This window comes from Lagenorhynchus albirostris, chromosome 12, assembly GCF_949774975.1.
Source record: "Lagenorhynchus albirostris chromosome 12, mLagAlb1.1, whole genome shotgun sequence".
NCBI classification, from domain to species: Eukaryota; Metazoa; Chordata; class Mammalia; order Artiodactyla; family Delphinidae; genus Lagenorhynchus; species Lagenorhynchus albirostris.
This window is the reverse complement of record NC_083106.1, coordinates 74,377,378-74,389,547: the sequence shown is the minus strand read 5'-3', so window position 1 is coordinate 74,389,547 and position 12,170 is coordinate 74,377,378.

The window sequence follows — 12,170 nt, the reverse complement described above, 5'->3', positions numbered from 1 at the left end:
CAGGGAAAGGAAAAGCAGGGTGGATGACCAGCTTTTCCCCAGCCTTCTGGGGGCACTGCACAAAGGTCCCACTTCAGTTTCACCGCACTCAAAGACCGGCAAAGCTGAGATGCATAGATGGCTAGAAACAAGGAGGGAAAGCATTAGCCACAGAGCAAGAGAAAGACTGAGAATTCCCGTGATCTGCTCCGCAAGTGACCTCAGTAGCTTTCGCCACTGAAGAAACCAATGGCCAGCAGCGCTGCCACGGACCCCCTGCAGATTTCACCAGCTTTTACCCCACAGGTATTTGTGTTGCGTGACACCAGCCACCTAAGTCCCACCCAGCTCTCTCCTCTTCCCTGCCCCCAGCAGAGCCAGGGAATCACACTGGCAGCCCAGGCCTCTGCAGTTGTGCAAGGGCAAGATGCCAGCCTAGACCCCACAGCTGACACTCACTACTGTGTATGCACTCAGGGCTAGCCCCTTCAGCTGTGCATTTGCACACCACGGGCCTCCACTGCCCCGTGCATAGCTGGGGAGGACTGTGAAGCCATAGTAGGAAACACCAGCAGCCAGGGTCCCCACAGCTGCCAGTGCACTTACAGTTAGCCCTGGCCTTTGCTGCTGGCCCTGGACCCATCACTAAATGTCTGTTTGCAATCAGCCCCTACCTACCTGCGGCTGGCCCTTATAGCCAAGTGTGTGCACACCACCAGCTCTGGCCAGTACTGCTGCTTGCCCTGGTCCCTAACCACTGGAGCTCAAGGCATCGCTGAGGACCCCAACATCCCTTGCAGGATCTGTAGATATGCTGCAGATATGCTGCATATAAGGGCTATGAAGTTGTCTGTGATGTGGACCTCTAAACCCTGAGCCAAAGAGTCAGCCTGCTCCCCCCACACCTGGTGCCACCACACACCCCAGCACTTGGTGTCCTACGTCACTAGACCTGTAGTTACAGAATGCTCCAGTATGGCCCCAACCACAGGTAAAAGTCATTTCCTACCAAAGTCAGTCCAGAAAGTCTGAAAGAGCTGACTGCTTCTTCAAATGTGTAGACACCTATGCAGGACTACAAGGATCCTGAACTATCAGGGAAACATGACTCCACCAAAGGAATATATATCAATAGTAAACCTCCAGTAACTGGCCCCAAAGAAATGGAGATGCAGGAATTTCCCAACAAAGAATTCAAAGTGATTGTTCTAAAGATGCTTAGAGAGCTACAAGAGAACCTAGATACACAATTTAGTGATATCAGGAAAACAATATAAGCACAAAATGGGAAGTTCAGCAAAGAAAGATAGAAAACATAAAAAAGAACCAAAGAGAAATTCTGGAGCTGAAGAATGCAATGACTGAACTGAAGTATTCAATAGAAAGCCTCAACAGCAGACTAGGTCAAGCTGAAGAAGGAATCACCAAGTTCAAAGATAGATCATTTGAAATTGTCCATTCAGAGAAGAAAAAAAAAAGTAATGAAGAATACCCACAGGTCTTATGGGACACCATTAAGAAAAACAATCTACATATTATTAAAGTCTGAGAAGAAGAGAGGAAGAAAGGGCTAGAAATCTTATTTAAAAAAATACTGGCTGATCCAGCAGTTGAGCGAGTAGACTGCATCAGGATCGCTGGATGGCAGGGACTCATTGCCGGAGCCCCAGGTGCATGACCTGATCCCAATACTCCTGGTGCGCATTTCTCCACTTGGGGCCGTGATGGGGACCTGGACCCAGCATGTTTTTCTTTGAACATCTCTGGGTGAGGTCCAACTGCTGGGTCGGGATGTGTTAACCACCATATAATATTATCACAGTAATCTAAAGGTTGAAGTACAAAATATAAATATGAATATAAAGGTTGAAGTACAAAAGTATTCAGAGTAGATATAGCTACAATAACTTGTTAATGGATACATAATATAAAAAGATGTGAAGTTTGACATCAAAAACATAAAATATGCAGAGGAAAAATAAAAGAGAAGAGTTTGTGTGTGTGATGAAAGTTAAATTGTTATCAGTTTAAAAAAGACTGTTATATGTGTAAGAGGTTTCAAGTAAGCCACAAAGTAAACCCAAAATGAAAACCTACAGTAAATACATATAAGATAAAGAGAGGGGCTTCCCTGGTGGCACAGTGGTTGAGAATCCACCTGCCGATGCAGGGGACATGGGTTCATGCCCTGGTCCGGGAAGATCCCACATGCCGTGGAGTGGCTGGGCCCGTGAGCCATGGGCACTGAGCCTGCACATCCGGAGCCTGTGCTCCGCAAAGGGAGAGGCCACAACAGTGAGAGGCCCACGTACCGCAAAAAAAAAAAAAAAAAAAAAAAAAGAGAGAAATGAATCATAGCATACCACTATTGAAAATCATCATTTCATGAAGGAAGACAGCAAGAGTGGAAGAAAGGAGCAACCAAACTAAAAAACAGCCAAAAAAATAATAAAAATTGACAAGATGGCAATAGTAAGTCCTTACCTAGCAATAATTGCTTTAAATGTAAATAGATAAAATTCTCCTATCAAATGGCATAGAGTGAATGAATGGATTTTTTTTTAAAGACCCAGCTATATGCTGCCTGCAACAGACTCACTTCAGCTTCAAAAACACACACAGGCTCAAAGTGAATGAATGGAAAAATATATTCCATGCAAATTAAAACCTAAAGAGAGCAGGGGTAGCTGTACTTGTATCAGACAAAATAGACTTTCAGTCAAAACCTGCAGCAAGAGATAAAGAAGGTCATTAGGATATCTGCCTGAACATATTTTTAATGCAGAGGAAAGAGGCTTATTCTGGAAAAATAATGCCACAAAGGACATTTATTAGTAAGGAAGAGAAGCAAGCGCCAGGATTTAAGGCAGGAAGGGAGAGACTATCTCTACTGTTTTGTGCAAATGTATTTGGGTTTATGATTAGGACTGCCCTTATCTGTAAAGCTGCTATTCCTTGAGTCATGAAGAGAAAATAAACACCAGCTGCTGGTCTTTTGGTTGTACAACAAGAAGGCCTAGACAATAAGAGCACTTTTTCTGGATTGGGTCCATCAATGCTTGGTCTCTGAGGACAAGAAATACCTTGCGAGTAAGAAACTGCCTTTTCAAATTCTCTTGATATTGGACAATGCCCCTGGGCACCTAGAACCCCATGAGTTCAACACCAAACATGTTGAAGTGGCCTAGTTGCCCTCAAACACAGAGTCTCTAGTTCAGCCTCTAGATCAGGGGGCCATAAAGACCTTTAAGTCTCATTACACATGGTACTCTATGGGAAGGATTGCCAACACTATGGAAGAGAGCCCCAATAGAGAGAATATCATGAAAGTCTGGAAGAGTTACACCACTGAAAATGCTATTATTGTTATAGAAAAAGCCATGAAAGCCATCAAGCCCAGAATAATAAATTCCTGCTGTGTCTAGATGTTGTGAATGACTTCACAGGATTTATAACAGAGAGCCAATCAAGGAAATCATGAAAGACATTGTGGATATGGAAAATTTTTTTAAAAGGTGGGGATTGAAGGGTTTCAAGATATGGCCCTTGGAGAAATTTAAGAGTTAATAAACACCAGATGAATTAACAGAAGGCAACTTGATGGAGTTGAGTGCTTCTGAACTGGTACCAGATGATGAGGAAGAAGACATATAAGGAGCAGTGCCAGATAATGAACTGACATTAGTCAACCTGGCAAAAGTGTTCTGATTATTCGAAACTGCTTTTGACTTCTTTTACAACATGGACACTTCTATGATGCAGGCACTGAACCTAAAGCAAATGGTGGAAGAAGGATTGGTACCATATAGAAATATTTTTAGAGAAATCAAAAATCAAAAATGTCAGAAAGAAAATTATGATGTCTTTGCATAATACAAGTGTAACTCCCCTTTTACCTCCTTCAACTCTTCCACCTCTACCGCCCCTGAGACAGCAAAACCAACCCCTCCTCTTCCTCATTCTCAGCCTACACAATGTGAAGATGACCTTTATGATGACCCATTTGCACTTAATGAATAGTAAATAATCGTCATGCCTTACAGTTAATAAGCTTATCTGTTGCGTATGTGTGTGAGTGTCTTTGTGTGAAAGTCTAATAACTGCATGACAAGAACTGTATGAGATGTTTTTGTGTCACCATCATCATCAGCATTGCTTAAGTACTCATCCTGTAGAACACTGTGTGCAAGACTTGTATTGAAGTGCATAGCCTATTGTTATATAGGCATAAAGTGAGTGATATTTAATATATAATTAATAATGTGTTAGTTTTCTTACTGTTTTATAACTTTCAGAGAATTACATTACCATACAGTATACCTCTCTCTCTTGTAATTGGAGAAACTACATATCAGCCTATCATCACATGTAAATGGTTTTTTAAAAAATGTAACAATGTTTCCATACTGTATTATGAATATGACTGTAATACTGTATGCCATAAAAATGTGGTAATGATTTATTCATTAATGAATAGACTAGGCTACTGTGAAGCAAGTATATTGATTACACTAGCCTACCATAAAGCAGTCATATTGATGCTTCTTCTTTATCAAGGCATGAATTTTTATACCTGTAAGTAAATATGAATTTCTTTTTCACATCATCTTTTCATTTTTCATGTCTGGTGTTAGTAATGTGTATAATGTCTACAGTATTCTGTATCATATAAGGCAATATGGATACAGGTACTTCAAGATGAATGACAGATGATTCATCTTGTAAACAGACGATGTAAACTCACAGCATCAATGAATACAGTACAGTACTGTAAATGTATTTTCTCTTCCTTGTGATTATCTTAATAGCATTTTCTTTTTTCTACCTTACCTTATTTTAAGAATACAGCATATAATACATATAACATACAAAATATGTGTTAATCAGCTATGTTATCAGTAAGGCTTCCAGTCTACAGTAGGCTGTAGTTTTGGGGAAGTCAAAAGTTATACCTGGATTTCTAACTGTGTGGGGGAGGTCACCATCCCTAACCTCCCACATTGTTCAAAGGTCAACTGTATGTGGAAATTAAACAACATACTCCTGAGCAACCAATGGGTCAGAGGTAAAAGCAAAAGGAAAATCAAAACGTCAAAATGGAAATATAACATACCAAAACTTATGAGATGCAGCAAAAGCAATGCTAAGGGAAGTTATAGTGATAAATGCCTACATTAAGAAAAAGGAAAGATCTTAAATACACAACTTAAATTTACACCTCAAAGAACTAGAAAAACAAAAACAAAGCCCAAAGTTAGCAGAAGAAAGCGATAACAAAGATCAGAGAAGAAATAAATGAAACATAATAGAAAAACAATAGAAAAGATCAACAAACTGAGTTGATTTTTTAAAAGATAGATAAAACTGATAAATCTTTAACTAGACTTAAGAGAAAAAGGATTCAAATAAATAATATTATAAATGAAGGAAGAAACATTACAACTGATACCACAGAACAACAAAGGATAATGAGATATTACTATGAAAAATAATATGCCAACAAATTGGACAACCTAGAAGAAATGGATAAATTCCTAGGAATATAAGACCTAGGAAGTATGAATCACAACCTACCAAGTATGAATCAGAAATAGAAATGAAATAGAAAACCTGAACATAACAATAACAAGTAATGAGATTGAATCAGTAATTAAAAACCTCCCAACAAAGAAAAACTCAGGACTGGATGGCTTCACAGGTGAATTCTACCAGAAAGTTAAAGAAAAATTAATGCCAATTCATCTCAAACTCTTCCAAAAATCAAAGAGGAGGAAACAGTTCAAATTTATTTTACAAGGTCAGCATTACCCTGATACAAAAGACAGTTAAGTATACTAAGAGAAAACACGTATATGTATAACTGAATCACTTCATTGGACCCCTGAAACTATCACAACATTGTTAATCAACTGTACTCCAATATAAAATAAAAAGTTAAAAAAAAAGAAAGGAAAAGAAAACTACAGGCCAATATCCCTGATGAATATAGAGGTGAAAATTCTCAACAAAAATATTAGCAACCAAATTCAACAGTACATTTAAATTCTCATACACCATGATCAAGTGAGATTTATCTCTGGGATGCAAGAATAGTTTAATATGTGTAAATCAATAAACATATATCACATTAACAAAATAAAGGATAAAAATCATATGATCATCTCACTAGATGCAGAAAAGGCATTTGACAACAATTCAACATCCTTCATGATAAAATGCTCAGCAAATTGGATATAGGAACACCATACCTCAACATAATAAAGGCCATATATGACAAGCCCACAGCTAACATCATACTCAATGGTGAAAGTTTGAAAACTTTCCCTCTATGGTTAGGAACAAGACAGAGGTTCCCACTCTCACTACAATTCAACATAGTACTGGAAGTCCTAGCCAGGGTAATAAGGCAAGAAAAGGAAATAAAAGAAAGAAAAAGAAATAAAGAATTTCCATCTAAATCAAAAAGGAAAAAGTAAAATTATCTTTTGCTGATGACATGATCTTGTACATAGAAAATCCTAAAGACTCCATGGAAAAACCGTTAGACCTAATAAATGAATTTGATAAAGTTTCAGGATACAAAATCAACATACAAAAATTAGTTGCGTTTCTATACACTAACAATGAACTATTTGAAAAAGAAATAAAACGATCCCATTTACAATAGCATGAAAAAGAATAAAATACTTAGGAATAAATTTAACCAAGGAAATGAAATATATATACACTATTACACATTGATGAAAGAAATTGAACACACAAATAAATGGAAAGATATTCCATGTTCATGGATCATGAGTTAATAGTGTTAAAATATTCATACTACCCAAAACCATCTATAGATTCAATGCAATCCCTATCCAAATTCCAATGGCATTTTTCACAGAAATATAAAAAAATCGTAAAATTTGTATGGAACAAAAGAAGGTCTCAAATAGACAAAGCAATCTTAAGAAAGAACAAAGCCAGAGGCTTCACACTTCCTGATTGCAAACTATTTTACAAAGGTGTAGTAATCAAAACAGTATGGTACTGACAAAAAACCAGATACATAGACTAATGGAACAGAAGAGAGAACCCAGAAGTAAAACCACACATACTTGGTCACCCAATGTTTGACAAGAGAGCCAAGAATACCCAATGGGGAAAGGATAGTCTCTACAAAAATGGTATTTGGGGAAATGCCCTGGTGGTTCAGTGGTTAGAACTCTGAGCTTCCACTGCAGGGGGTGCAGGTTCAATCCCTGGTTGGGGAACTAAGATCCCACATGCCATGTGGCACAGCCAAAAAAATTTTTAAATGGTGTTTTGAAAACAGGATATACACATGTAAGGATTGAAATTGGTTCCCAATCTTAACATTACTCACAAAAATTAACTCAAAATGGATTAAGTACTTAATTGTAAGACCTAAAAACCACAAAACTCCTGGAAGAAAACATAGGGGAAAAGCTCCTTGACATCAGTCACGGCAATGATTTTTTTAATATGGCACCAAAAGCAGAAGCAACAAAAGAAAAAATCAACAAGTGAGACTATCAAACTACAGATTGCTGCACAGCAAAAGAAATAATAATATGAAAAGGCAATATGCAGAATAGAAGAAAATATTTGCAAACCACATATCTGATAAGGGGTTAATATCAAAAATATATAAGGAACTCATAACAATAGCAAAAAATAAAAACAATTTAAAAACGGACATTTTTAAAAATAGACATTTTTCCAAAGAAGGCATAAAAAGGGGTCAACAAGCTTATGAAAAAGTTCTCAACATCACTCATAATTAGGGAAATGCAACTCAAAACCATGATATATCACCTCACACCTGTTAGAATGGCTGTTATCAAAAAGACAAGAAATAACAAATCTTGGGGAGGATGTGGAGAAAAGGGAACTTTGGTGCACTGTTGTTGGGAATGCAAATTGGTACAACCACTATGGAAAACAGTATGGAGTTTCCTCAAAAAAAATTAAAAATAGAACTACCATATGATTCAGCAATTCCAGTTATAGGTGTATACTGGAAGAAAATGAAATCACTATCTCAGAGAGATACCTGCACCCTCATGTTCATAGCAGCATTATTCCCAGTAGCTGAGACATGGAAACAACATAAGTGTCCCTCAATAGATGAATGGATAAAGAAAATATAAGATACATATATAAAATGTGAGATATGTACAAAATGTATTCACATATATAAATAAATGAAATATTCATAAAAAAGAAAAAAATTCTGCCATTCCGCAACAACATGGATGGAACTTGAGAGCACTATGCTATGTGAAAGAAGTCAGACAAAGACAAATACTGTATGATCTCACTTATATGTGGAATCTAAAAACATCAGCCTCATAGAAACAGAGAGTAGATTGGTAGTTGCCAGGGGCTGAGGGGCAGTGGGGGGAATAGAGACATGTTGGTCAAAGGGTACGAACTTTCAGTTTTAAGATGAATAAGTTTGGGAAATATAATATACGGCATGGTGACTATAGGTAACAAACTGTCTTGTGTGTTTGAAAGTTACTGTAAGAGTAGAGCTTTAATGTTCTCACCATAACAACAACAACAATAAAATGGTAATTGTGTAAGATAAATTATGTGTTAACTAACCTTATTGTAAACATTTTGCAATATATATGTGGATCAAATCATTACATTATATACTGTTTAAAAAAGTTTTATTGAAGTATGGTTGATTTACAGTGTTGTGTTAGTTTCAGGTGTGCAGCAAAGTGGCTCAGTTAAATATATATATATTCTTTTTCAGATTCTTTTTCATTATAGGTTATTACAATATATTGAGAATAGTTCCCTGTGCTATACAGTAACCCCTTGTTGATTGTCTATTTTATATATAGTAATGTGTATTTGTTAATTCCAAACCCCTAATTTATCCCTCCCCCCCGTTTGGTAACCATAATTTTGTCTTTTATATCTGTGAGTCTATTTCTGTTTGATGATAAGTTCTTTTGTACCATTTTTTTAGATTCCACATATAAGCAATATCATATAATATTTGTCTTTCTCTGTCTGGCTTACTTCACTTAGTATGATAATCTCTAGGTCCATCCATGTTGCTGCAAATAGTATTATTTCATTCCTTTTTATGGATGGGTAATATAACATTGTACATATATACCATGTGTTCTTTATCCATTCATCTGTCGATGGACATTTAGGTTGCTTCCATATCTCAGCTATTGTAAATATTGCTGCTGTGAACATTGAGGTGCATGTATCTTTTCAAATTAGAGTTTTCTCTGGATATATGCCCAGGAGTGACATTATACACTTTAAATTTACACAATGTTATATGTCAATTATATCTCAATAAGCTGGGGGAAAAAGAATATGAAGGATTTGGGGCTTAATTTTTAAGTACTCCGATCTTGGAGGCTGATTGTAAAGCTTGGCATCCCGTACCCATGGTGATCTACAGGTGGATTGGGTCATTAAGAATCTCCCCTCCTGTAATATGCTACTACTTTATGTAATGAATGACCCCAAGCATAGATTCTTATAGGTATTTAGAAGAGAATTTCAAACTAAAAAGAAAACATAGTAATTTTGTCCCACCACAAATCAGCCCATCTGTGATTTGTGTATCGAGACTTCCCCAGAGAGATTTAGGCAATTAAAAATTGCAAGCCCTTAATTAGGATGAAAGAGTCAGAGATGGTAGATGAAGATGCTGATGAGTTCCAGAAGGGCTCTGTGCATTGGAAGAGTTGGGTAGTCAATGCAATATTACATGTAAAGCAGAGTGGAACATTTCATTAGCAAACAATGTAATGATGCCCAGAGATTCCCCAGAGGGGCTCCTCGTGTGTCCTGATCTTGGGGGCCTGTTTCTTCTGGTGTGCTTTCGGGACCATTCAGTGGGTGGACGGCCCTGCTTTCCCCCAGTGGAACTAAAGAGGGCGTGTCGAATCCAACACCTTCCAGAGCTTGCACTGGACTTTGTCAGCCGTGACTTTGTCAGCCGTATGCTTTCTATAATCATCCATCATAAGCAAAGAAGAATTGTTTCTACCCCTCTCTCTGCCAGGCCTGCCTCTAGTACCCAAGATTCCCCTCTGCCACTGGGTGGTTTACATATCATTCTTTCTGTTTGGAACAACCTTCTCTGTTTTCCACACCTAAGTCTCTCCTGTTCTTTGATAGACAGCTTGAACTTCACCTCTTCCAGCAAGTATCTGCGGGTTAGCCTCACATTCTTAAAAAATTCTATTGTGAATTCCTTGATTATATGGTGGTGTAACTGCCTGGGTTCATGAAAACAGTACTAACCAGGGGTCTTTAATTAAAATGCAGTAATGGTGAGGCACAAGTGAGATGCCTGCTGGTCTGGAATTTAGGAGAACAAATGTCTGAAGGGAAAAGGAAAGTAGGATTCAAGTAGACTTTCTAACGATAAAGACTCCAAAGAAAAGACTGCATTTAGGAAATTTAAAATACTGTTAATCATAAATAGAAATCTAAAAATAAGTTTGGACGGGTATATGTGGGAGAGAGTGTAAAAGAATAACAATTAAGACTTCTGCAAAGTGACACAGGAAATGGAAATAATAATCTGAATATTTTAGGCCAACACCAACAAAACACCTAACAATTGTTTTTGATGTACTGGAAAAATAAACAGATTTCATCTTTTAGTTCCTGGGCAATATTAAAAAATTTTATTCTACCATTAGATATTCCCTCTGCCAACTTCCTAAAATGATTCTAGAAGTATTACTGACTCTTCTAACTTTATTTCCCCTGCTACTATTATTTTGTATGTTATTCTGTAAGCACCTTGCTTATTTTCTTGCCTATAGGGAATACTTTTACCTAAATATTAACATTAGTCATTTGAGCATAGTATTTCACAAACATTTTTACCCCTCTGCTTTTCTAAGACCATCCATTACTTTTATTCTGTTTCCTGCGTCGACATTTTTCATGCTGTTTGCAATGATTTTCAGTAGGAGAAAAAAGCTCAAATGCATACAATGATGCTTCCGTGAGACGGAATTTTCAAAGATATTTGTTGCCTGGATCTGTTGCTACAGTTTTAAAATAGTAAATGTTATACCCAGGAAAATAAGGGCGTATTTTGCCACTGTAGGTAGGTTCAAATTTCCCCAAATATTTTTATTGCTTTCTTTCCTTTTTTTTTTTTTTTTAGTTTCACAAGAAACTATTTGTGCATTCAGAATTTCTTTCTATTTATTGAGATCGTTTTTTACTCATTGTTCCTTGATGTCAGCTCACCAAAGTATCTGATTTCAGTATGTTTTCTGGTTGGATTCCTCAGAGCTGGCAACCTCAAACAGGTTTGTTTAGCCGTGTGATGCACAGAACTGCAGGAAGGAAGCAAAGACTGTTAGCAGAAGCCAGGAGGAAATCTTTAAAAGTGTGATGAGCCATGTCACACACACTAAGGACACAAAGAAATTGCATTCTGCACCCTCCTTAGAGATATTGATGGTAAGTAACAGAATGTTGGGAGCCAGAGTGCTTACGGAGGATCAATGCAGCCTCGGCTGCAGGTGAGAGGGAGCTGAGGATGCCAGAGCCGCCGGACACCAGGGTCAGAACTGCTGGTCCTGCAGCCTGGAAACTCTGTCAAGCTAGCCTTGAGTGAGAGCGTTTTTTTTTTTTTTTTTTAAGCTGGAGCGAGACAGCTCCTTGAGTGCAATGGCATTCTGGTCATCAGATCCAAATACGAGCTCAGCAGCTCTTTAAAAAAAAAATAAAAATAAAAAAGAATAGCAGATAGCTGCAGGGCCAGCCCTTCCCCCTGATGACTGTACACATTGATTTGCTTTGCAGATTGATTGCTTTTGGCATTTGCAGCCCTCCTGAACAACGGGGGGGAGAAATCCAGGGACTGGGCCAAATTCACAATGATGAATGTGTGTGAAGACACATGTGGCGTCACATAGCTTGCTCTGGATAACAGCACTTAAGAGTAATAACAGCTGGATTCAAGTTTTTTAAATGAAGGCCATATTATTATTGGGGGGTATTGGATCGATGGGAGTCAGAGGGAGATAAAAAATTATTTGACATGAATGGGTTGTACCTTGGGATAGCGGCCACCAGGCGGGCATGACACACTGCTCTGGGTCTTTGTGGGATGACTTTTCTCACCTGGACTTGGGTGTTATGCCTTAGTTTGCAACGAGGGCACAGAAGGA